This window comes from Aegilops tauschii, chromosome 4 (assembly GCF_002575655.3).
Source record: "Aegilops tauschii subsp. strangulata cultivar AL8/78 chromosome 4, Aet v6.0, whole genome shotgun sequence".
NCBI classification, from domain to species: domain Eukaryota; kingdom Viridiplantae; phylum Streptophyta; class Magnoliopsida; order Poales; family Poaceae; genus Aegilops; species Aegilops tauschii.
This window is the reverse complement of record NC_053038.3, coordinates 286,757,533-286,782,306: the sequence shown is the minus strand read 5'-3', so window position 1 is coordinate 286,782,306 and position 24,774 is coordinate 286,757,533.

Here is a 24,774-nt window from a genome sequence, read left to right as displayed (position 1 = left end):
GTTGTGTCCCTGTTGACTCGCCAGAAGATGAATGAGATGTTCCCTGATAGTTTGAATCAGATGGATTAAGAGGTTGTCGGAAATAACCTGCCTTGGGATAAGATGTGTCAGGAATAGGTGAAACCTCTGGGCAGCATTATGGAACCGGCGTGTTCGGTAAACGGGACGAAGTAACCACCTGGCCACTACGCCGGGTTGTGCGGCGAGCTTCGTGTTGCTGTTTCTTCAAAAAAAATTGGATCCAAATAAGCTAGAGGGTGTGAAAATCTTAATTTCTGGTTTGTTTGACGGGTTTTCTGTGTTGGCAGAGGATATGAACCGGAGGATGAATAATTAACTCTACATCATCAGCCTGGCTAGCCTCAGCGTCATCCTGATAATGGTCATCATCAATGAGGTGTATGAAAAAGGAACCAAGAGAATCAAGTTCTACCTCTGATTCCAGGTTATCAAGATCATCATCGACATTCAACTCGGTGGACTCGGCGGTTTTGTTCTTGGCAGGTTTTTTGGTGACCTTTGTCTTGGGGCGAGGCGTCTTTGCCGGTTTATACTGCGGTTTCTTCTTCCAGAACGAATCATCACCCTATTAAAGATTGACAAAGATTATAAGGGAGTGTTAAAAAGATCGGATTAAAACAGGAGTTATGTAATTCTTACAGCTGGCGGTTTATTTGAAACACAGAAGGGACTAAGCCCTGTTTTACGACAGACAGCCACCTGTTCATCCAGTATCTTCTTGACAGCTTCAGTACTTTCAGCCTCAGTTAGCGGAATGTCGATGTGCCGTTGAGGATCTTTCAAATCCCCTGTCTACTCGCACATTAAACCGGGGCGACGGCTTAAAGGCAGAATACTCCAAGATATCCAGCAACGAACAAAGTCAATGCCTGTTAAACCGTTCGCCACAAAGGCTCGGAGCTTCGAAAACTGTGGTGCATAGTTGGCTCGTTCCTTGGCGCTGAGTCATTGGGGGAATGGATGTGTATTGGTAAGCCGGTGAGTACGATAACCCGGCAGAGGATTCTCGTTAGTTGGAGACGTATCCCGGTAATAGAACCAAGTCTGATTCTAGTCTTTAGGGTGACTATGATGCTTGGCGTGAGGGAAGCTGACATCTTTCCTTTTCTGAATTGAAACCCCGCCAAGTTCAGTATTGGGCCCATCCATAAATTTAGTACGACAGTTCAAATAGAAGAAGTCTCTGAACAGTTCAATGGTAGGTTCTTCTTGCAGATAAGCCTCGCAAAACACTTGAAAATTGCAAATATTGGACACGGAGTTAGGTCCAATATCTTGAGGGTGGAGTTGGAAGCTATGAAGCACATCACGGAATTTTTTTTATCCGGGAGGGCTAAACCCTCGACCCAGATGATCAACGAACACAATCACTTCACCATCCTTGGGCTCAGGAGGATTTTCTGGACCGGGGACTCTCTAGTGGATGACTTCCTTTTTCGCTAAAGCACCGGTTGTGACGCACCCGTTTAGTTGTTCTTCCGTAACCCGGGAAGGGACCTAGTTGCAAGCATAAAAAGATTTGGCCATTTTATTTGACGACCAGAAAGAAGGTGTTTTTCCGGTTTAAGGTTCATGATGGACAAGCATAAAGCGTCGCAGGTTAAGACGGAGTGTTAAAGCAGGTATAATTGTTAAACCGGAGATTGATGTTGTTAGAATTACAACGATAAGCGATTGGCGGTTTAAGAGGGACTAATGGTACCTGGCGGGTTATCATTTTCTAAAGTTAAACCGCCTACATTGGTATTGAAGTTACAGATCTAAAATGACTAAGTGATGAAAAAACAGGTTTCACAAATTGGCATTATAAATTTGGATCTACCACATGTCAAAAAATGAAAGTTTATTCAGACCTAAATATTGATACCGAAGCAGTTGATAAAGGTTCAGATTGGAGTTTCTGCTTAAACAAGATGCACTGATGAAAAAGAAGGACTATGGCCATCGCTATACATGTTAAATATTGAAGTTTGAATCAAAGAACCACTGCGCAGTGACGAACACCGATGAACACCAATGAATGCTCAAACCCTAAAAGACAGATCTATGGTGGAAGAAAGGGAGGCTTACTGATGCTGAGGAACAACAGAGAGGCGCCGCCGCGATTTCTGGTGCGTTCAGGGTGATGCAACGGCCGGAGTTGAGGTCGAAGACGAGGCTTGACGGCGGCGGCTGAGTTCGAAGCGCTGGGGCGACGCGAGGAAGACGATGAGACGAAGAGGCACGGGGGGGGGGGAAGTGAAAATGACCCCCGGCCCAATTTATAAGGTGAATGGATAAGTGGCAGGCACGGGAATCGAGGAAGTCAAAAAACGGATCTGTAGATGTGCAGACGCCTTGATTTTTGGAGATACATTAAAAGATTTGGGTTCTGTGTAAAGTTAAAGGCAGATGACGTCACGGCGGATTATCATGGTCTTGGAAGATGACGTCACAGCGAGTTACAAGGTTTTCACGAAGGTGTTAAAGAAGGAATTTTCCTAAGTACTGAATATTGACATGAACAAGTTCAAATCAATCTGGGGCCTAATGTTGGGGATGTAACTATTGAGTATAAACCGCCCAGGAGGGGCCGGGTTAAACTCCATGTGAGTTATTTATATTTGAAGCCCATGAAGGGAAGGAGTATGGCGCTTTACGAAGGAGATTAAACAAGAAGGCCCAAGGCCCAATGGGGGATTAGGGCCCGTAGATGTAAACCGCCATATGATATATGACTTGTGTTGTAAGACAAGAAAGGGTAGAAACCGAGCCGGACATGTTTATGAGCCGGCCGGGATTCTGTAACCGCCAGGCGGCAACCTGTTTATATAAAGGGACGACCCGGCGACGGTTTAGGGACAAGAAACATCAGATCGATAGCCAGGCTTAGCGTATTCGCTCCGTGGTCATCGAAACCCTAGTAATATCACCTCAAACTGGATTAGGCCTTTACCTTCACCGCAAGGGGCCGAACCGGTATAAACTCCTCGTGTCCTTTGTCCCAGTTGGCCCCTTTGAGCTAACCCGTTGCGATGGCTCCACGACTAAGTCCTCACACTAGGACATCTGCCGTGACAATTCCACGACAGGGGTGCAGAACGAATGGATGTTTGGGAGGGTGGGGCAGATATAATCTAAACAATCCTAACACAGCTTCACAATTTTATCTAAGGTCGAGGGGTTAACCCCCGAGAATCTACATAGCTCCGCCTAAACACAACATTTGCATGTACTGTAGTACTAGACGTAATATTCATGTTTCAGTTTCTTGTTCATTTTAAATATTGAATTGAGGACCATGCTTGTCTTACATTTTACTCCCTTCGTTCCTAAATATTAGTCTTTTTAGACATTTCAAATGGACTTCCACATACAAATGTATATAGACATATTTTAGAGTGTAGATTCACTCATTTTGCTCTGTATGTAGTTACTTGTTGAAATCTCTAAAAGACTAATATTTAGGAACAGAAGGAGTATTTTTGAATTCGTGTCATGCATGCATGGTTTGGAAAAATAGATGCACTATACTTATTGGATTGTTGTTGTGTTCATGTGTGTGTGTGTGTGGTCATATGCTTGATACATACAAAGTTTTCTCACTCCCATACGGTTCATCTTTTAAATTTGAATTTCCAATGAAAAACTTACTAGGATGCCATGAAGTATGAAATCCACATTGATATCACTATATCACAAAGCCACTCTAATTCAAGAACTCGTCATAAATCAATTACCACGTTGAGATTACTATTTGCAAGGAAAATACGGGCATTGTAATAAACATAGATTCGTTCGGAAATATAAAAGATTCCTTCTATATTCTCGAATGCTAGGACCCAATGGCGTACCAGCCAGTCCTTGGCTCATGTTGATCCTCAAAAAAACTGGGCTCGTGTCCTTCTGGTGGCGTGCGTGGTACGCACATTAGGCAAGCTTAACGAGTCGAGCCTTCGCGTTTCGAGTCGAAATATCTGGCGGCCAGAATTCCAGCCCTAGGAAATTCCCCTCAAGTCCCTGGTCCAAAATGACTACCGATGAACAATGGAGGGATGCTTTGGTAACTAGACAACGTTACCAACCGTACCGAGCACGGTTCAATTCCCTCGGTCGCCGCTACCCAAGGTCACCCGTCAACTGCATTGCCTAGTACTAATAGGAGTACTACACCAGGATGACCACAGAGTTGAGCCCGTTTGTTCGTGCCTAGAACTTGAGTTAATATATCAAGCAATGCACTGGTACGGAGAGATTATCCTTTTACTCTGCATATATAACTTGTCTGAAGTCTAACTAAGCAAAATGTTTGACCAAATCCTTTCTTAAGAAGTACAACAAGAAAGATGTATCGCTTGAAAATTTATTGATATGGCACAAATATTGATGTAGGTTATGATATTGTTTCGAACCCTGGATTTTAAATTTCAGAAAATCCAAAAGTGATCAAAAATTCATGAAACTTAGCATGGTCACATGATATGGCACAAATATTGCTACGTAATCTTCTTCTTCAATTTGAGACAGGCTGCTTATGAGAAGTTGAACAAATGAAGAGCCAAGGTATTTTGGAACAAAGACCTATCATGTTAAGGCGAACGCTTTCACTATTGAAACCGTGGGCGTTTACGTGCCGACACGAGTCCCGCTTCTCATCGGTAGGTGCCGTCCGAGCAAGAGTGTGAGTCGACGGGAGGCGTGCGAGCAGACCGCTGTGCCAGCTGACAGGGAGGCGTGCGAGCAGACCACTGCGTGGGCTCACCAGGAGGCGAGCCCTTTGACCAGGCTCCGCCGCACACCTTCGTCCCAATTGCTCCCACTTTTAATGTCGCCGGCGCCGCAGTTTAAAATCAACCCCGCACTACCCGGTATTGCTACAATCTTCTCTCTTCCTCTCTGATTATGCTGTTCTCTACCTCCAACCTGCCTGACCTAACCGTACGCCATGCCGCATCACGATGGTCTGCCCGTAGCCTTCCAGTTTCCTGAGGAAGACACCCAGCCGGAGTCTCAAGAACATAAGGCGCTTTGGGAAGAGCTTGAACCGGCCTTGCGGGAAGATGTCGCGCCTGTCCCCGCTCCCGTTTTGGCTCCCATCGCCCCGACTGCGCCAGCGCCCATCCCCATGGCATTGATGGGATGGGAGCCGCACATTGTCGCCGAGCTTGATGCCACGGGGTTCCACAAGGTCCCGCCGACTTTCACGCGCCCGTGCACCTGCCAGCGCATGCGCCTGCGCGTGCCCTGACCTGCACGCCCGTGCACCTACCAGTGCATGCGCCTCCGCATGCCCTGACGTGCACGGCCGTGCCGGTGCTCGTGCACACGAATGTCTCCGTTGCGCCGTTGCCAGCGCCTGTCCCCGCGCGGGTGCCAGTGCCCCCCTCAGCGGCATGGATGGCCGCCATCGACCGCTTCCTTGCACCAACGCCAATCGCCTCTTCCCGCCAGTTGACTCGCTCCTGGAGACCGAAGTCCAAAACATTGTGGCCTTCCTTGAAGCTAGGGCCAACGTCCAGAAGTACACCAACAATGGCGCAAGACGCCGCCGTCGCCATCGGTCAGTGGCCCGATGACACACAGAGCACGGCGAGGAGCCGCTTCCCTGCGCAAGACGCCCCCCCCCCCCCCGCCGCCGCGTAATCTAAATTTGCCATGAAAAATATTCGGATTGCCATGCTTAAAATCCGAATGTTTATCATTTCCGTTTATTTTAGATTGATCATCATATGAATGTAAAGTCGGAGTCAGACTGAATGAAATATATGGTTTGATCGATTGAATGTTCTACTAGTGCCATAGCAAATTAAATATAAAATGTCATCAAGCCACATGTATTCCTTCTCATCCAACGACCTAGACTCCTTCAATGTCGAGCGCTCAACACGTTTAGCGTGTAGTTAATTTCATGCCAAAAATAGTGCTAATCACATAATAACACGCAAATAATATCCTACTTAATATTCGCATGCACTTAATATACTTCCAAATTAATGTGCATTGCACGTACACATTGACTAGTACTACTAGTACGTGAAACTGGTGCTGTAACTTGTGAACTCGTCCTGATAAGGTCAACGGCAACATCGCCCTCGAGTTCTTTGTGTTTGCCCGTGCGTCTAAACGTAGAAGGGGAGGAGTGTCGGTGTCAAAACTGGCGGATCTCGGGTAGGGGGTCCTCAACTGTGCATCTAGGATCGATGGTAACAGGAGATGGGGGACACGATGTTTACCCAGGTTCGGGCCCTCTCCATGGAGGTAATACCGTACTTCCTGCTTGATTGATCTTGATGAATATGAGTATTACAAGAGTTGATCTACCACGAGATCGTAATGGCTTAACTCTAAAAGTCTAGCCTATATGACTATGGTAATCTGTGTCCTTTCCGGATTAACCCCTCCGGTTTATATAGACACCGGGGGGATCTAGGGTTTACATAGAGTCGGTTACATAAGAAGGAATCTTCGGTCGACAAGCTTGCTTTCCACGCCAAGTAGAGTCCAATCCGGACACAGGTACAGTCTTCGGCCTTCATGTCTTCACAGCCCATCAGTCCGGCCCATGGATAACAGGCCGGAAGCCCGAGGACCCCTTAGTCCAGGACTCCCTCAGTAGCTCATTAACCTGGCTTCAATGACGAGGAGTCCGGCGTGCAGATTGTCTTCGGCATTGCAAGGCGGGTTCCCCTTTCTCCGAACTCCAAGATAGTCTTCAGATGCGATAACAGTATCCGGACCTACCACATACACACCATACATAACCGCAGAGAGCATATATATTTTCACACGAGTTCTTTCCGCTGATAGCTTTTTTTATAACACGGCACTACGTCTGTCTGGTCATAATATCGAACAGTTTTCCGTCTGTCGCTCCATGTTTTGTGACGCGGTTGCCATTGCAAGTCTTGTCAAAGCAGAGATCGTGTCCCCTTATCACGGGATTCTCATCAATGCGGGCATGGGTACCCCAACCGTGCCATTTGTACGATCCTTGGGAATAGGCGAGTTTTCAGGGCGAGTGAGGAGGCGTTTAATATTCGATGCATTTATAAGGGGATAAGGACTCCCTCTTCCTCTGTCACGCCCTCTCTCTGTCTCCGTCTTTCCAATATCGAGCTCCAGCGCCCCAATACTCATCTCCTTTCCACTCAAGCAACCATGTTCGGATCCGGAGGTCAGGGTAAGTGGATGGTCTCCTCCGTCAAGGAGGAGGACATCCCTAAGCTTCGGGCGGCCGGGTATTTGGCGAAGGAGATCACCCACCGTCTGCCGGCCGCGGGACAAGTCGTCCCCACACCGAAGCCCACTGAGAGGGTAGTATTCATCCCCCATTTCTTCCGCGGCCTAGGGTTTCCACTCCACCCTTTCGTCCGCGGGCTGATGTATTATTACGGGATAGATTTTCACGATCTGTCCCCGAATTCCTTCCTCAATATCTCGGCATTTATCGTCGTGTGCGAGGCCTTCCTCCTCATCCAGCCCCACTTCGGGCTGTGGCTCAAAGTCTTCAACATGAAGCCGAAGGTGGTGGACGGCCAGCACGCGGAGTGCGGAGGAGCCATGGTGAGCAAGCTGCCCAACGTTTCCTGGCTGAAAGGTACTTTTGTGGAGACAGTGAAGGAGTGGCAGAGACAATGGTTCTACATCACAGAACCCCGCGGCACCACCTGGGCCGCAACTGCCGAATTCAGCTCCAGTGCTCCCATGCGACTCACCTCTTGGGTCGAGAAGACTCCGGACTGGTGTTCGCCCGATGAGCTGATAGCGTTGCAGACGCGCGTCCAGAGCTTGATAGCCAAGGACGTCTAGCTCGCCAATGTGATCCAGGTGATGCTAGTTCGCCGGATTCTCCCATGCCAGCGCAGAGGTCGCCCTCTGTGGGATTTTAATCCGAAGAAGCATCAGACCCTGGCGAGGCTCTTCGAGACCACCCACGAAGATGCGTGGAAGTTCCTCTTCAAGGGCAACGAGAAACCGCCGGCCACGGATTCAGACCGTGGTCACGACTGTAAACACCCCGCTGGCGAGATATGTTACTTTTGATGTATCCTCAACTTAAATGTTTCGACGATGATGTCTGAGCTTTTATCATTGCCCTTTCAGGACTGGATGAAGAGGGCGAAGCGGATCCAGTGTCCGCCTCCGCTGCCGGAAGAACCGGTCATCCCACGCCTAGCGAAGATGCTCGTGCCGGCGCCATATAAGGCACTGGAGAAGAAGGCCAAGAAGAAGGCCAAGGGGGCCAAGAGTGGCCCCCGTTGCAAGGGCACTTCGGACGTGACGTCCGAAGACGACGAAGCTCATTCCTCTGTCCCTAAGGCAATGATGAGGAAGAGGAGGACGAAGAGGAAAACAACCCTCCCCCTGAGGAGAGGAGGAAGAAGAGGGCGGCTTCGGTGCATCTGGAAGCGGAAACGCCCAAGAAGGGGAAGGGCGCCCCAGCGGTCAATACCGTGTGGGAGGTTCACAATAGTCCGGTACGAGGCTCCCGCACTAAGCCCCAGGCCGCATCGTAAGTGACATGGCTCGTTCATGTGCACACCCAGCCCTTTCTCTTCATTATTTTAATGTAGTTAACTGTACTATTGCAGTCCGGCCCATGACCTTATCCAGCGATCTTCATGCGGGGGTTTGCTGGCTCCGTCGGAGATGGCGAGCATGTCGCCACCGCCTGCCTATTCCCCCGGGGCCAGGGACGATACGAAGGTGATGTCCCGGAGGCTCGCTCCGACCCGGGGAGGAGCCCAGGACGCTGTCCGGGAGGCGCCACGAGGCGAGACCTCCACTACCGGACACATGGGGGAGCCAAGCCCCATGGAAACTGGTGAAGAGGGCCGCATCCAGTTCGGCCCTCAGCCGAATATGATTCCGGAGACTGATATAGCTCCGGAGTCAGGCGAGCAGCCCCCTTTGAAGGAGGGGGGGTATGCCGCTTCCACTGGTGGCCCCCGTCCATCCAGGGGCACCGGATAACCTGATGGAGGAGCTACGAGGCGCCTCCGTCGTGGACGAGCATCGTGTCCTTATGGGTGCGGTGATCGAGAAGGTTCAGTTCGCCAAGAGCGGACTGAATGAAGCCGGCAACAACCTGTTGACAGGTTTCGAGGTAAGAAAGAGAAAAACCCCGTGTAGACCGTAGCCCCTGAGACACTGTCCGGTGTTCGGCGAGAAGAACCGGACAAAGGATCCATCCATAGTTATAGGAGACTAACTGGATATGTATCGATAAGCAGGCGTCATTGTTGGCCACGACCTCCCAAGCTGTCGAGGTCTCTGAACTGAAGCAGAGGCTGGAGCGGACCGAGAACGAGTGCAGTGAGGTTAAAATTCGGCTCCAGGAGAAGCAAGGTGAATGATGACTTGCAATGTGTTTGGAAAGAATAAGCGATGTATATTGACCGCGGTGTCATGATATGTGCAGGAGCCGCGACCGAGGTCGAGGCCCTGAGGAAGGCCCTGGGCAAGGCCGAGGAGAAGGCTGTCCAGCAGCAAACCGCCCGTAAGAAGCTCAAGGCCCGGGTCAAAGAAGTCCAGCAGGAGATCCAGGATGCGGTAAAAAAATGTGAGACCTTGGAGCATGATGCGTCGGCTCAAGGCGCCAAACTCACAAAGGCTCGTTAGAGCGCGGAGACCGCACGGAATGAGGCCCAGGCCGCCCTCCTGGAGATCCAGGAGGCCAAGAAGATCATGGCGGGTAAGGCTTTTAAGATGCAAAGCAAGTATGCAGAGAAGCAGTACCTTTTACTAACCCGGGTTCGGAGTTCCCCAGGGGCTTTTGTTGATTTACCACGCAGTGTATCGGACGCCGTATACACTCAGGGACGTCTACGCGGTAGAGCCAGTCGCTACACTACGTGGTAAATCAGCAAAAGCCCCTGGGGAGCTCCGAACCCGGGTTAGTAAAAGGTACTGCTTCTCCGCATACTTGCTTTGCATCTTAAAAGCCTTACCCGTCGTGATCTTCTTGGCCTCCTGGATTTCCTGGAGGGTGGCCTGGGCCTCATTCCGTGCGGTCTCCGCGCCTGACGAGCCTTGGTGAGTTCGGCCCCTTGAGCCGACGCATCATGCTCCAAGGTCTCACAAGTTTTCACCGCATCCTGTAGATCCTGCTGGACTTCTTTGATAAGGGCCTTGAGCTTCTTACGGGCGTTTTGCTGCTGGACAACCTTCTCCTCGGCCTCGCCCAGGGCCTTCCTCAGGGCCTCGACCTCGGTCGTGGCTCCGCACATATCATGACACCGCGATCAATATACAGCGCTTATTCTTTCCGAACACATAGCAAGTCGTCATTCACCTTGCTTCTCTTGGAGCCAAATTTTAACCTCGCCGAGCTCGTTCTCGGTCCGCTCTAGCCTCTGCTTCAGTTCAGAGACCTCGGCAGCTTGCGAGGTCGCGGCCAACAATGACGCCTGCTTATCGATGCATATTCAGTTAGTCTCCTATAACTAAGGATTGATCCTCTGTCCGGTTCTTCTCACCGAACACCGGACAGTGTCTCAGGGGCTACGGCCTACACAGGATTTTTCTCTTTCTTACCTCGAACCTGTCAACGGGTTGTGGCAGGCTTCATTCAGTCCGCTCTTGGCGAATTGAACCATCTCAATCACCGCACCCATAAGGACACGATGCTCGTCCACGACGGAGGCGCCTCATAGCGCCTCCATCAGGTTATCCGGCGCCCATGGATGGATGGGGCCACCAGTGGAAGCGGCGTACCCCCCTCCTTCAAAGGGGGCTGCTCGCCTGACTCCGGAGCTATATGAGTCTCCGGAATCATATTCGTCTGAGGGTCGAACTGATGCGGCCCTCTTCGCCAGTTTCCATGGGGCTCGGCTCCCTCATGTGTCCGGCAGTGGAGGTCTCGCCTCGTGGCGCCTCCCGGACAGTGATACGTCCATTTTGCATCATGCTTTTATATCGATATTTATTGCATTATGGGCTGTTATTACACGTTATGTCACAATACTTATGCCTTTTGTCTCTTATTTTACAAGGTTTACATAAGGATGGAGAATGCCGACAGTTGGAATTCTAGGCTGGAAAAGGAGCAAATATTAGAGACCTATTCTGCACAACACCAAAAGTCCTGAAACTCCACGAAAGTTATTTTTGGAAATAATAAAAAATACTGAGCGGAAGAAATACGTCAGGGGGGCCACCACCTGTCCACGAGGGTGGGGGGCGCACCCTACCCCCCTGGGCGCGCCCCCTGCCTCGTGGGCCCCCTGTTGGTCCTCCGGTGGCCGTCTTCTGCTACATGAAGTCTTTCGCCCGAAGAAAAATCATAAGCAAGCTTTCGGGACGAGACTCTGCCGCCACGAGGCGGAACCTTGGCGGAACCAATCTAGGGCTCCGGCAGAGCTGTTCTGCCGCGGACACTTCCCTCCGGGAGGGGGAAATCATCGCCATCGTCATCACCAACGCTCCTCTCATCGGGAGAGGGCAATCTCCATCAACATCTTCACCAGCACCATCTCCTCTCAAACCCTAGTTCATCTCTTGTATCCAGTTCTTGTCTCATAGTCTGGGATTGGTACATGTGGGTTGCTAGTAGTGTTGATTACTCCTTGTAGTTGATACTAGTTGGTTTATTTGGTGGAAGATCGTATGTTCATATCCTATATGCATATAAATACTCCTCTGATTATGAACATGAATATGCTTTGTGAGTAGTTACATTTGTTCCTGAGGACATGGGAGAAGTCTTGATATTTGTAGTCATGTGAATTTGGTATTCGTTCAATATTTTGATGAGATGTATGTTGTCTATCCTCTAGTGGTGTTATGTGAACGTCGACTACATGACACTTCACCATTATTTGGGCCTAGAGGAAGGCATTGGGAAGTAATAAGTATATGATGGTTGCTAGAGTGACAAAAGCTTAAACCCTAGTTTATGCGTTGCTTCGTAAGGGGCTGATTTGCATCCATATGTTTCATGCTATGGTTAGGTTTACCTTAATACTTTTGTTGTAGTTGCGGATGCTTGAAATAGAGGCTAATCATAAGTGGGATGCTAGTTCAAGTAAGAACAGCACCCAAGCACCGGTCCACCCACATATCAAATTATCAAAGTACCGAACGCGAATCATATGAACGTGATGAAAACTAGCTTGACGATAATTCCCATGTGTCCTCGGGAGCGCTTTTCTCTATATAAGAGTTTGTCCAGGCTTGTCCTTTGCTACAAAAAGGATTGGGTCACCTTGCTGCGCTTTATTTACCTTTGTTACATGTTGCTCGTTACCAATTATCCTATCACAAAACTATCTGTTACCTACTATTTCAGTGCTTACAGAGAATACCTTGCTGAAAACCGCTTATCATTTCCTTCTGCTCCTCGTTGGGTTCGACACTCTTACTTATCGAAAGGACTACGATAGATCCCCTATACTTGTGGGTCATCAAGACTCTTTTCTGGCGCCGTTGCCGGGGAGCGAAGCGTCTTTGGTACGGAAAAATTTATATAATGTGCTGAAATTTATTGTCACTTGTTACTATGGAAAGTAATCCTCTGAGGGGCTTGTCCGGGGTATCTTCACCCCGACCAGTAGAGCAAAGAGTTGCTCCTCAACCTACTGAACCTACTGAAAATGAAAATGTCCACTTTGAAATTCCTTCGGGTATGTTAGAAAAACTGCTAGATAATCCTTTTGCAGGAAATGGAACAAAGCATCCTGATGAGCACCTAATATATGTGGATGAAGTTTGTGGATTATTTAAGCTTGCAGGTGTGCCCGGTGATTTTATTAAGAAGAAGGTTTTTCCTTTATCTTTGAAGGGATATGAATTGACATGGTATAGGCTATGTGATGATACGGGATCATGGAACTACAAACGATTGAAATTGGAATTTCATCAGAAATTTTATCCTATGCATCTTGTTCATCGTGATCGCAATTATATATATAATTTTTGGCCTAGCAAAGGAGAAAGCATCGCTCAAGCTTGTGGGAGGCTTAAATCAATGTTATATTCATGCCCCAATCATGAGCTCCCAAGAGAAATAATTATTCAAATTTTGTATGCTCGGCTTTCTGATAACAATCGCACCATGCTTGATACTTCTTGTGCTGGCTCTTTTATGATGAAGACTATTGAATTCAAATGGGATTTATTGGAAAGAATTAAACGCAACTCTGAAGATTGGGATCTCGACGAAGGTAAGGAGTCAGGTATGACACCTAAGTTTGATTGTGTTAAATCTTTTATGGATACCGATGTTTTCCGTAAGTTTAGCATTAAATATGGACTTGACTCTGAGATAGTAGCTTCTTTTTGTGAATCTTTTGCTACTTATGTTGATCTCCCCAAGGAGAACTAGTTTAAATATCATCCTCCCATAGAAGTAAAAGTAGCTGCACCTATTAAAGTTGAAGAAAAGACTATCACTTATAATGATCCTATTGTTCCTACTTCTTATGTTAAGAAACCACCTTTCCCTGTTAGAATAAAGGATCATGCTAAGGCTACAACTGTGGTTCGTAAAAGCAATATTAGAACTTATACACCTCCTGAGCAAATTAAAGTTGAACCTAATGTTGCTATCGTTAAAGATCTCTTGGCTGATAATATTGATGGGCATGTTATTTATTTCAGTGATGAAACTGCTAGAATTGCCAAACCTTGTGCTAAAGATAAACATAGACCTGTGGTAGGCATACCTGTTATTTCTGTTAAAATAGGAGATCATTGTTATCATGGCTTATGTGATATGGGTGCTAGTGCTAGTGCAATACCTATTGACTTATACAAAGAAATTAAGCATGATATTGCACCTGCTGAGTTAGAAGATATTGATGTCACAATTAAACTTGCCAACAGAGATACTATTTCACCAATGGGAATTGTTAGACATGTTGAAGTCTTGTGTGGGAAAACTAAATATCCTACTGATTTTCATGTTCTTGGTTCCCCACAAGATAGCTTTTGTCCCATTATATTTGGTAGACCCTTCTTGAATACCATTAATGCTAAGATAGACTGCGAAAAGGATGTTGTTACTATTGGTCTAGGTGATATGTCTCATGAGTTCAACTTTTCTAAATTTCGTAGACAACACCGTGAAGAGGAATTACCTATTAAGGATGAAATTATTGGTCTTGCTTCTATTGCCGTGCCTCCTAGTGATCCTTTAGAACAATATTTGCTAGACCATGAAAATGATATGTTTATGAATGAAAGAAGGGAAATAGATGAAGTATTCTTTAAACAGGAACTCATCCTGAAACACAATTTGCCTGTTGAAATCCTAGGGGATCCTCCTCCACCCAAGGGTGATCCCGTGTTTGAGCTTAAACCGTTACCTGATACTCTTAAATATGCTTATCTTGATGAGAAAAAAGATATATCCTGTTATTATTAGTGCTAACTTTTCAGAGCATGAAGAATAGAGATTATTGAAAACTCTGAAGAAGCACCATGCTGCTATTGGATATACTCTTGATGATCTTAAGGGCATTAGTCCCACTCTATGTCAACATAAAATAAACTTGGAAGAAGATGCCAAACCAGTTCGTGATCATCAACGACGGCTGAATTCTAAGATGAAGGAAGTGGTAAGAAAAGAAATACTAAAGCTCCTTGAGGCAGGTATAATTTATCCCGTTGCTGATAGTCAGTGGGTAAGTCATGTCCATTGTGTCCCTAAGAAGGGAGGTATTACTGTAGTTCCTAATGATAAAGATGAATTGATTCCGCAAAGAATTATTACAGGTTATAGGATGGTAATTGATTTCCGCAAATTAAATAAAGCTACTAAAAAGGATCATTATCCCTTACCTTTTATCGATCAAATGCTAGAAAGATTATCCAACCATACACATTTTTGCTTTCTAGATGGTTATTCTGGTTTCTCTCAAATACCTGTGTCAGCCAATGATCAATCAAAGACTACTTTTACCTGCCCTTTTGGTACTTTTGCTTCTAGACGTATGCGTTTTGGTTTATGTAATGCACCTGCTACCTTTCAAAGATGCATGATGGCTATATTCTCTAACTTTTGTGAAAAGATTTGTGAGGTTTTCATGGACGGTTTTTCTGTCTATGGATCCTCTTTTGATGATTACTTGAGCAACCTTGATCGAGTTTTGCAGAGATGTGAACAAACTAATCTTGTCTTGAATTGGGAAAAGTGCCACTTTATGGTTAATGAAGGTATTGTCTTGGGGCATAAAGTTTGTGAAAGAGGTATTGAGGTTGATAAAGCCAAGGTTGATGCTATTGAAAAGATGCCATGTCCCAAGGACATCAAAGGAATAAGAAGTTTCCTCGGTCATGCCAGATTTTATAGGAGGTTCATTAAGGACTTCTCAAAAATTTCGGCCTCTGACTAATTTATTATAAAAAGATATACCATTTGTCTTTGATGATGATTGTGTAGAATCATTTGAAATACTTAAGAAAGCATTGATCTCTGCACCTATTTTTCAGCCACCTGATTGGAATTTACCCTTTGAAATTATGTGTGATGCTAGTGATTATGCTGTAGGTGTTGTTCTAGGGCAAAAGAGTTGATAAGAAATTAAATGTTATTCAATATGCTAGTAAAACTCTAGACAATGCTCAGAGAAATTATGCTACTACTGAAAAAGAATTCTTAGCAGTCGTATTTGCTTGTGATAAGTTCAGACCTTATATTGTCGATTCTAAAGTAACTATTCACACGGATCATGCTGCTATTAAATATCTTATGGAAAAGAAAGATGCTAAACCTAGAATTATTAGATGGGTTCTCTTGCTACAAGAATTTGATTTGCATATTGTTGATAGAAAAGGAGCTGAGAACCCCATTGCAGACAACTTGTCTAGGTTAGAAAATGTTCTTGATGACCCACTACCTATTGATGATAGCTTTCTGGATGAACAATTAAATGTCATAAATGCTTCTCGTACTGCTCCATGGTATGCTGATTATGCTAATTATATTGGTGCTAAATTTATACCACCTAGTTTCACATACCAGCAAAAGAAAAAGTTTTTCTATGATTTCAGACATTACTTTTGGGATGACCCACATCTTTATAAAGAAGGAGTAGATGGTGTTATTAGACGGTGTGTTCCTGAGCATGAACAGGAACAGATCCTACGCAAGTGTCACTCCGAGGCTTATGGAGGACACCACGCTGGAGATAGAACTGCACATAAGGTATTGCAATCTAGTTTTTATTGGCCTACTCTCTTCAAGGATGCCCGTAAGTTTGTCTTGTGATGAATGTCAAAGAATTGGTAATATTAGTAGACGTCAAGAAATGCCTATGAATTATTCACTTATTATTGAACCATTTGATGTTTGGGGCTTTGATTATATAGGACCTTTTCCTGCCTCTAATGGATACACACATATTTTAGTTGCTGTTGATTACATTACTAAGTGGGTAGAAGCTATCCCAACTAGTAGTGCTGATCTTAACACTTCTATTAAAATTCTTAAAGAAGTTATTTTTCCGAGGTTTGGAGTCCCTAGATATTTAATGACTGATGGTGGTTCACATTTTATTCATGGTGCTTTCCGTAAAATGCTTGCTAAATATGATGTTAATCATAGAATTGCATCTCCTTATCACCCGCAGTCTAGTGGTCAAGTAGAATTGAGTAATAGAGAGCTCAAATTAATTTTGTAAAAGACTGTTATTAGATCTAGAAATAATTGGTCCAAGAAACTTTATGATGCATTATGGGCCTATAGAACTGCATATAAAAATCCTATGGGTATGCCTCCGTATAAAATGGTTTATGGAAAAGCATGTCACTTACCTCTCGAACTAGAACATAAGGCATATTGGGCTATTAAAGAGCTTAATTATGATTTCAAACTTGCCGGTCAGAAGAGATTATTTGACATTAGCTCACTTGATGAATGGAGAACCCAAGCTTATGAGAATGCCAAGCTGTTCAAAGAAAAAGTTAAAAGATGGCATGACAAAAGAATACAAAAGCGTGAGTTTAATGTAGGTGATTATGTATTGCTATACAACTCTCGTTTAAGATTTTTTGCAGGAAAACTTCTCTCTAAATGTGAAGGCCCTTACGTTATCGTGGAGGTCTATCGTTCCGGTGCCATATAAATAAACAACTTCGAAGGCAGAAATCCGAAGGTGGTGAACGGTCAAAGAATCAAACATTATATCTCAGGTAATCCTATAAATGTTGAAACCAATGTTATTGAAACCGTAACTCCGGAAGAATACATAAGGGACACCTTCCGGAATGTTTCAGACTCCGAAAAGGAATAGGTATGTGGTACGGTAAGTAAACCAACTCCAAAACAGTTCCAAAGGCAATTTTTCTCCGTTTTGGAATATTTAGAAAAATAGAAAAATAAGAGGCAGTCCGGGAAGGACACGAGGGCTCCACGAGGGTGGAGGGCGCGGCCTACCCCCCTGGGCGCGCCCCCTTCCTCGCGGGCACCTCGTGTGCTCTCCGAACTCCGTTTTCTTGCATGTTACGTATTTTGGTCGGTAAAAATTCATTATATAATCTCCCGAAGGTTTTGACTCCTATATCACGCAAATATTCTCTGTTCTTGTTTCGAGTTGTTGCTGCTGCAGATTAGAACAAGATGTCTTCTCAAGAGTCAGTCGGGGAGAGCCGGGTGTCTCATCCGGCATCGGGACCAAGGACAAATAGCGATGCTGACCACTTTGGGCCAGCAACGAAGGAAGAGATGGAGGATGATTTGATGAGGATAGATGCCATGGAGGATCAAGAAGTCACTTCTCGCTTCCGAGATGGGTTCACGACGGGGGAACTACAGAGCTCAGGTATTCCAAACTCGGTTATCCCTTCCAATGTTAGATTTCTTTCTTATGAAAATATGCAGAAGAGCGTCACTTGTTCTCCCGCAGCTATGCAACACCCTCTGGTGCAAGGAGCTTTAGCCATTACAGGGAAGCTTCGTAAGGAGATAATGGACCTCAAGCAACAACTCAATAAGCTCGAGGAAGAGAATCGTATCCTGAGGGGCATTATCGCCAAGAATATCACATCACCATCCCCGAAGAAGGAGACATAATCACATGGGTATGGGCACTCCCCTTGGCAACTGCCAAGCTTGGGGGAGATACCCCGGTATCGTATCACCATCACACTCCTATCTTTACTGTTTTTCTTAGTTCGATCCTATTAGTAGTATCTGGATCTAGTAGAATAAAGTTTTGGCATGATCTAGTTTTGAGTTTTGCTTTATGATCCCTTTATGTAATTGAGTCCGTGAGCTATATAATAAAGATTAGTGTTGAGTCAAGGGCTTGATTATGTTTGCCATGATCTTGAGTGAATAAAAGAAAAGAGAAAAATAATAAAAAGAAATAAAGAGATCATATTGATCTTATTGATAGTAATGACTTCACATAGAAAGAGTATGATGATTAAAAATTGTTGGGAGTTGACAAACATAGCTTTGGTCATCGTTGCAATTAATGGGAACTAATAAAGAAAGAGAGGTTTCACATATAAATATACTATCTTGGACATCTTTTATGATTGGGAGCACTCATTAAAATATGACATGCTAAAGAGTTGATGTTGGACAAGGAAGACAGCAAAATGGGTTATGTTTTCTTATATCTGAGATAAAGTATATTGTCATGGATCATCCAACATGTTGAGCTTGCCTTTCCCCCTCATGCTACCCAAATTCTTTGCACCAAGTAGAGATACTAATCGTGCTTCCAAAAACCCTTAAACCAGTTTTTGCCATGAGAGCCCACCATATCTACCTATGGATTGAGTAAGATCCTTCAATTAAGTTGTCATCGGTGCAAGCAATAAAAATTGCTCTCTAAATATGTATGATTGATTGGTGTGGAGGAAATAAGCTTTATACGATCTTGTGATGTGGAAGAAATAAAAGCAACGGACTGCATAATAAAGGTTCATAGCACAAGTGGCAATATAAAGTGACGTTCTTTCGCATTAAGATTTTGTGCATCCAACCCTGAAAGCACATGGAAACCTCTCCTTCCCTCTGCGAAGGGCCTATCTTTTATTATTATCTTCTACCTTATGCAAGAGTCATGGTGATCTTCACCTTTCCTTTTTATATTTTATCCTTTGGCAAGCACAGGATGTTGGAAAGATCCTGATAGATATATCTAATTGGATCTGGGTTAGCATGAACTATTTTTTTGACATTACCCTTGAGGTAAAAGGTTGGGAGGCGAAACTATAAGCCCCTATCTTTCTCTGTGGCCGATTAAAACACTGTAACCACAAGTATTGCGTGAGTGTTAGCAATTATGAAAGACTAAATGATAATTGAGTATGTGGACTTGCTAGAAAGCTCTGGCATAGACTCTTTCTGATGTTATGATAAATTGCAATTGCTTCAATGTCTAAGATTATAGTTTGTTAGTTCTCAATAAAGTTTCTGATTCATACTTTACATTCTGAATAGATTATTACTTGAGCATAAGAAATCATATGACAATATCCATATATGTTGCTGTTATGAGAATAATCATGATGCCCTCATGTCCGTATTTTATTTTACCGAGACCTCTACCTCTAAACATGTGGACATATTTATCGTTATCGGCTTCCGCTTGAGGACAAGCGAGGTCTAAGCTTGGGGGAGTTGATACGAACATTTTGCATCATTCTTTTATATCGATATTTATTGCATTATGGGCTGTTATTACACGTTATGTCACAATACTTATGCCTATTCTCTCTTATTTTACAAGGTTTACATAAGGAGGGAGAATGCCGGCAGCTGGAAATCTGGGCTGGAAAAGGAGCAAATATTAGAGACCTATTCTACACAACTCCAAAAGTACTGAAACTCCACGAAAGTTATTTTTGGAAATAATAAAAAATACTGAGCGGAAGAAATACGTCAGGGGGGCCACCACCTGTCCACGAGGGTGGGGGGCGCACCCTACCCCCCTGGGCGCGCCCCCTGCCTCGTGGGCCCCCTGTTGGTCCTCCGGTGGCCATCTTCTTCTATATGAAGTCTTTTGCCCGAACAAAAAATCATAAGCAAGCTTTCGGGACGAGACTCCCCCGCCACGAGGCGGATCCTTGGCGGAACCAATCTAGGGCTCCGGCAGAGCTGTTCTGCCGGGGACACTTCTCTCCGGGAGGGGGAAATCATCGCCATCATCATCACCAACGCTCCTCTCATCGGGAGAGGGAAATGTCCATCAACATCTTCACCAGCACCATCTCCTCTCAAACCCTAGTTCATCTCTTGTATCCAGTTCTTGTCTCATAGTCTGGGATTGGTACATGTGGGTTGCTAGTAGTGTTGATTACTCCTTGTAGTTGATACTAGTTGGTTTATTTGGTGGAAGATCGTATGTTCATATCCTATATGCATATAAATACTCCTCTGATTATGAACATGAATATGCTTTGTGAGTAGTTACGTTTGTTCCTGAGGACATGGGAGAAGTATTGCTATTAGTAGTCATGTGAATTTGGTATTCGCTCGATATTTTGATGAGATGTATGTTGCTTATCGTCTAGTGGTGTTATGTGAACGTCGACTACATGACACTTCACCATTATTTGGGCCTAGAGGAAGGCATTGGGAAGTAATAAGTAGATGATGGGTTCCTAGAGTGACAGAAGCTTAAACCCTAGTTTATGCGTTGCTTCGTAAGGGGCTGATTTGGATCCATATGTTTCATGCTATGGTTAGGTTTACCTTAATTCTTTTGTAGTAGTTGCGGATGCTTGCAATAGAGGCTAATCATAAGTGGGATACTAGTTCAAGTAAGAACAGCACCCAAGCACCGGTCCACCCACATATCAAATTATCAAAGTACCGAACGCGAATAATATGAACGTGATGAAAACTAGCTTGACGATAATTCCCATGTGTCCTCGGGAGCGCTTTTCTCTATATAAGAGTTTGTCCAGGCTTGTCCTTTGCAACAAAAAGGATTGGGCCACCTTGCTGCACTTTATTTACCTTTGTTACTTGTTGCTTGTTACCAATTATCCTATCACAAAACTATCTGTTACCTACTATTTCAGTGCTTGCAGAGAATACCTTGCTGAAAACCGCTTATCATTTCCTTCTGCTCCTCGTTGGGTTCGACACTCTTACTTATCGAATGGACTACGATAGATCCCCTATACTTGTGGGTCATCAAACAGCGTCCTGGGCTCCTCCATGGGCCGGAGCGAGCCTCCAGAACAACACCTCCGTATAGTCCCTGGCCCCGGGGGAATAGGCAGGCGGTGGCGACATGCTCGCCATCTCCGACGGAGCCAGCGAACCCCCGGATGAAGATCGCTGGATAAGGTCACGGGCCGGACTGCAATAGTACAGTTAACTACGTTAAAATAATGAAGAGAAAGGGCCGGGTGTGCGCATGAATGACCCATGTCACATACGATGCGGCCTGGGGCTTAGTGCGGGGGCGTCGTTCCGGACTACTATCAACGTCCCACGCGGTATTGACGGCTGGGGCGCCCTTCCGCTTCTTGGGCGTTTCCGCTTCCACATGCACCGAATCCGCCCTCTTCTTCCTCCTCTCCTCAGGGGAGGTTTCTTTTCCTCTTCGTCCTTGAGGGAGTCCTGGACTAAGGGGTCCTCGGGCGTCCGGCCTGTTATCCATGGGCCGGACTGATGGGCTGTGAAGATACGAAGGCCAAAGACAATACCCGTGTCCGGATTGGACTCTACTTGGCGTGGAAGGCAAGCTAGGCGACCTATTATGAAGATTCCCTCCTATGTAACCGACCTCATGTAACCCTAGATCTCTCCGGTGTCTATATAAACGGGAGAGCATAGTCCGGATAGGACAGATTCATTACCATATACTCATAGGCTAGACTTCTAGGGTTTAGCCATTACGATCTCGTGGTAGATCAACTCTTGTAACACTCATATTCATCAAGATGAATCAAGCTGGAATTAGGGTATTACCTCCATAGAGAGGACCCGAACCTGGGTAAACATTGTGTCCCCCGTCTCTTGTTACCATCGATCCTAGAAGCACAGTTCGGGACCCCCTACCCGAGATCCGCCGGTTTTGACACCGACAGTCCTCCTCTTCCTCATCATTGTCCTCAGGGACAGAGGAATGTGCTTCGTCGTCTTCAGACGTCATGTCCGAAGTGCCCTTGCGACGAGGGCCACTCTTGGCCCCCTTGGCCTTCTTCTTGGCCTTCTTGTCCGGCACCTTATATGGTGCCGGCACCAGCATCTTCGCTAGGCGCGAAATGACCGGTTCTTCGGGCAGCGGAGCCGGACACAGGATCCGCTTCGCCCTCTCCATCCAGTCCTGAAAGGGCAATCATAAAAGCTCAGACATCATCGTCAAAACATTTAAGTTGAGGATACATCAAAAGTAACATACCTCGCTGGTGGGGTGTTTACAGTCGTGACGAGGGTCTGAATCCGTGATCGGCGGTTTCTCGTTGCCCTTAAAGATCAACTTCCAGGCATCGTCGTGGGTGGTCTCGAAGAGCCTCGCCAGGGTCTGATGCTTCTTCGGATTGAAATCCCACAGAGGGCGACCTCTGCGTTGGCATGGTAGAATCCGGCGAACTAGCATCACCTGGATCACATCGATGAGCTTGACGTCCTTGGCTATCATGCTGTGGACGCGCGTCTGCAACGCTATCAGCTCATCGGGCGAACACCAGTCCAGATTCTTCTCGACCAAAGAGGTGAGTCGCATGGGAGCACCAGAGCAGAATTCGGCAGCCGCGGCCCTGGTGGTGCCGCGGGGTTCTGTGATGTAGAACCATTGTCTCTGCCACTCCTTCACTGTCTCCACAAAAGTACCTTTCGGCCAGGAAACATTAGGCAGCTTGCTCACCATGGCTCCTCCGTACTCCGCGTGCTGGCCGTCCACCACCTTCAGGTTCACGTTGATGACTTGGAGCCACAGCCGGAAGTGTGGTTGGATGCAATGGAAGGCCTCGCACACGATGATAAACGCCGAGATATTGAGGAAGGAATTCGGGGACAGATCGTGAAAATCTATCCCGTAATAATACATCCCGCGGAAGAAATTGGGGACGAAAGGGTGGAGCGGAAACCCTAGCCCGCGGAAGAAATTGGGGATGAATACTACCCTCTCAGTGGCTTCGGTGTGGGGACGACTTGTCTCTCGGCCGGCAGACGGTGGGTGATCTCCCTCACCAAATTCCCGGCCGCCCGAAGCTCAGTAATGTCCTCCTCCTTGACGGAGGAGACCATGCAGTTACCCTGACCTCCGGATCTGGACATGGTTGCTTGAGTGGAAAGGAGATGAGTACTGGGGCGCTGGAGCTCAAGATTTGAAAGACGGAGACAGAGAGAGGGAGTGAGAGAGGAAGAGGGAGTCCTTATCCCCTTATAAAGGCATCTAATTTTAAACGTCTCCTCACTCGCCCTGAAAACTCGCCTATTCCCAAGGACCGTACAAACGGCATGGTTGGGTTACCCATGCCCGCATTGATGAGAATCCCGTGATAAGGGGACACGATCTCTGGTTTGAGAAGACGTGCCAACGGCAACCGCGTCTCAAAACATGGAGCGGCAGACGAAAAACGGTTCAAAATTATTACCGGACAGACGTGGTGCCATGTTATTAAAAAAGCTGTCAGCGGAAAGAACTCGTGTGAAAATATATATTCTCTCTGCGGTTATGTATGGTGTGTATGTGGCAGGTCCGGATATGGTTATCGCATCTGAAGACTATCTTGGAGTTCGGAGAAAGGGGAACCCGCCTTGCAATGCCGAAGACAATCTGCACGCCGGACTCCTCGTCATTGAAGCCAGGTTGAGGGGCTACTGAGGGAGTCCTGGACTAAGGGGTCCTCGGGCGTCCGGCCTGTTATCCATGGGCCGGATTGATGGGCTGTGAAGACATGAAGGCCGAAGACTGTACCCGTGTCCGGATTGGACTCTACTTGGCGTGGAAGGCAAGCTTGGCGACTGAAGATTCCTTCTTATGTAACCGAATCTATGTAAACCCTAGATACCCCCGGTGTGTATACAAACCGGAGGGGTTAGTCCGGAAAGGACACACATTACCATAGTCATATATGCTAGACTTCTAGGGTCTAGCCATTACGATCTCGTGGTAGATCAACTCTTGTAATACTCCTATTCATCAAGATCAATCAAGCAGGAAGTATGGTATTACCTCCATAGAGAGGGCCCGAACCTGGGTAAACATCGTGTCCCCCGTCTCCTGTTACCATCGATCCTAGACGCATAGTTCGGGACCCCCTACCCGAGATCCGCCGGTTTTGACACCGACAGTAACACATACATATTCATTTACAAATGAAAGAAGATTTGTTTGCATTCTCAAATTTAGGCGCTCCAGGCAAACCAGGGTCGTGTCATGGTGGTCGCGTGTGTCGTACGGACGCTTAGCACCCAGCCAGCCACCCCCCTCCCGCCCTCCCCCCCCCAAAAAAGAATGACGACAAAATAAGTTTGCGCTTCCACGTTTCGGATTTAAATATCTGCCAACCCCAATTCTAGCCCTGCAAAATCTCCCTTCTCCACCGTCCCCTTCCGCGCTCAGATTACTCAAATCCCTAATGCACCGTCAACCCAATCAAAGTTTGAATCGCCCCTCGTCTCTTCTCTTTCCCCACCTTTGTGCCGGACGACGACGAAGACGACGGTCGCGCTTCACTGCCGCACCGGAGCTGCCTCATCTACGCCCTCGTCCACCGCACCGGGTGGTCCACCGACAACATCGGCCGCCGCAACTGACGTGCCTCACAGACACCAACTTCCACGGCATCAGGTGTGCTTCACCGACGCCGTATCCCACCTCACCAGGGATACTTCACCAAGCACATCATCGCACC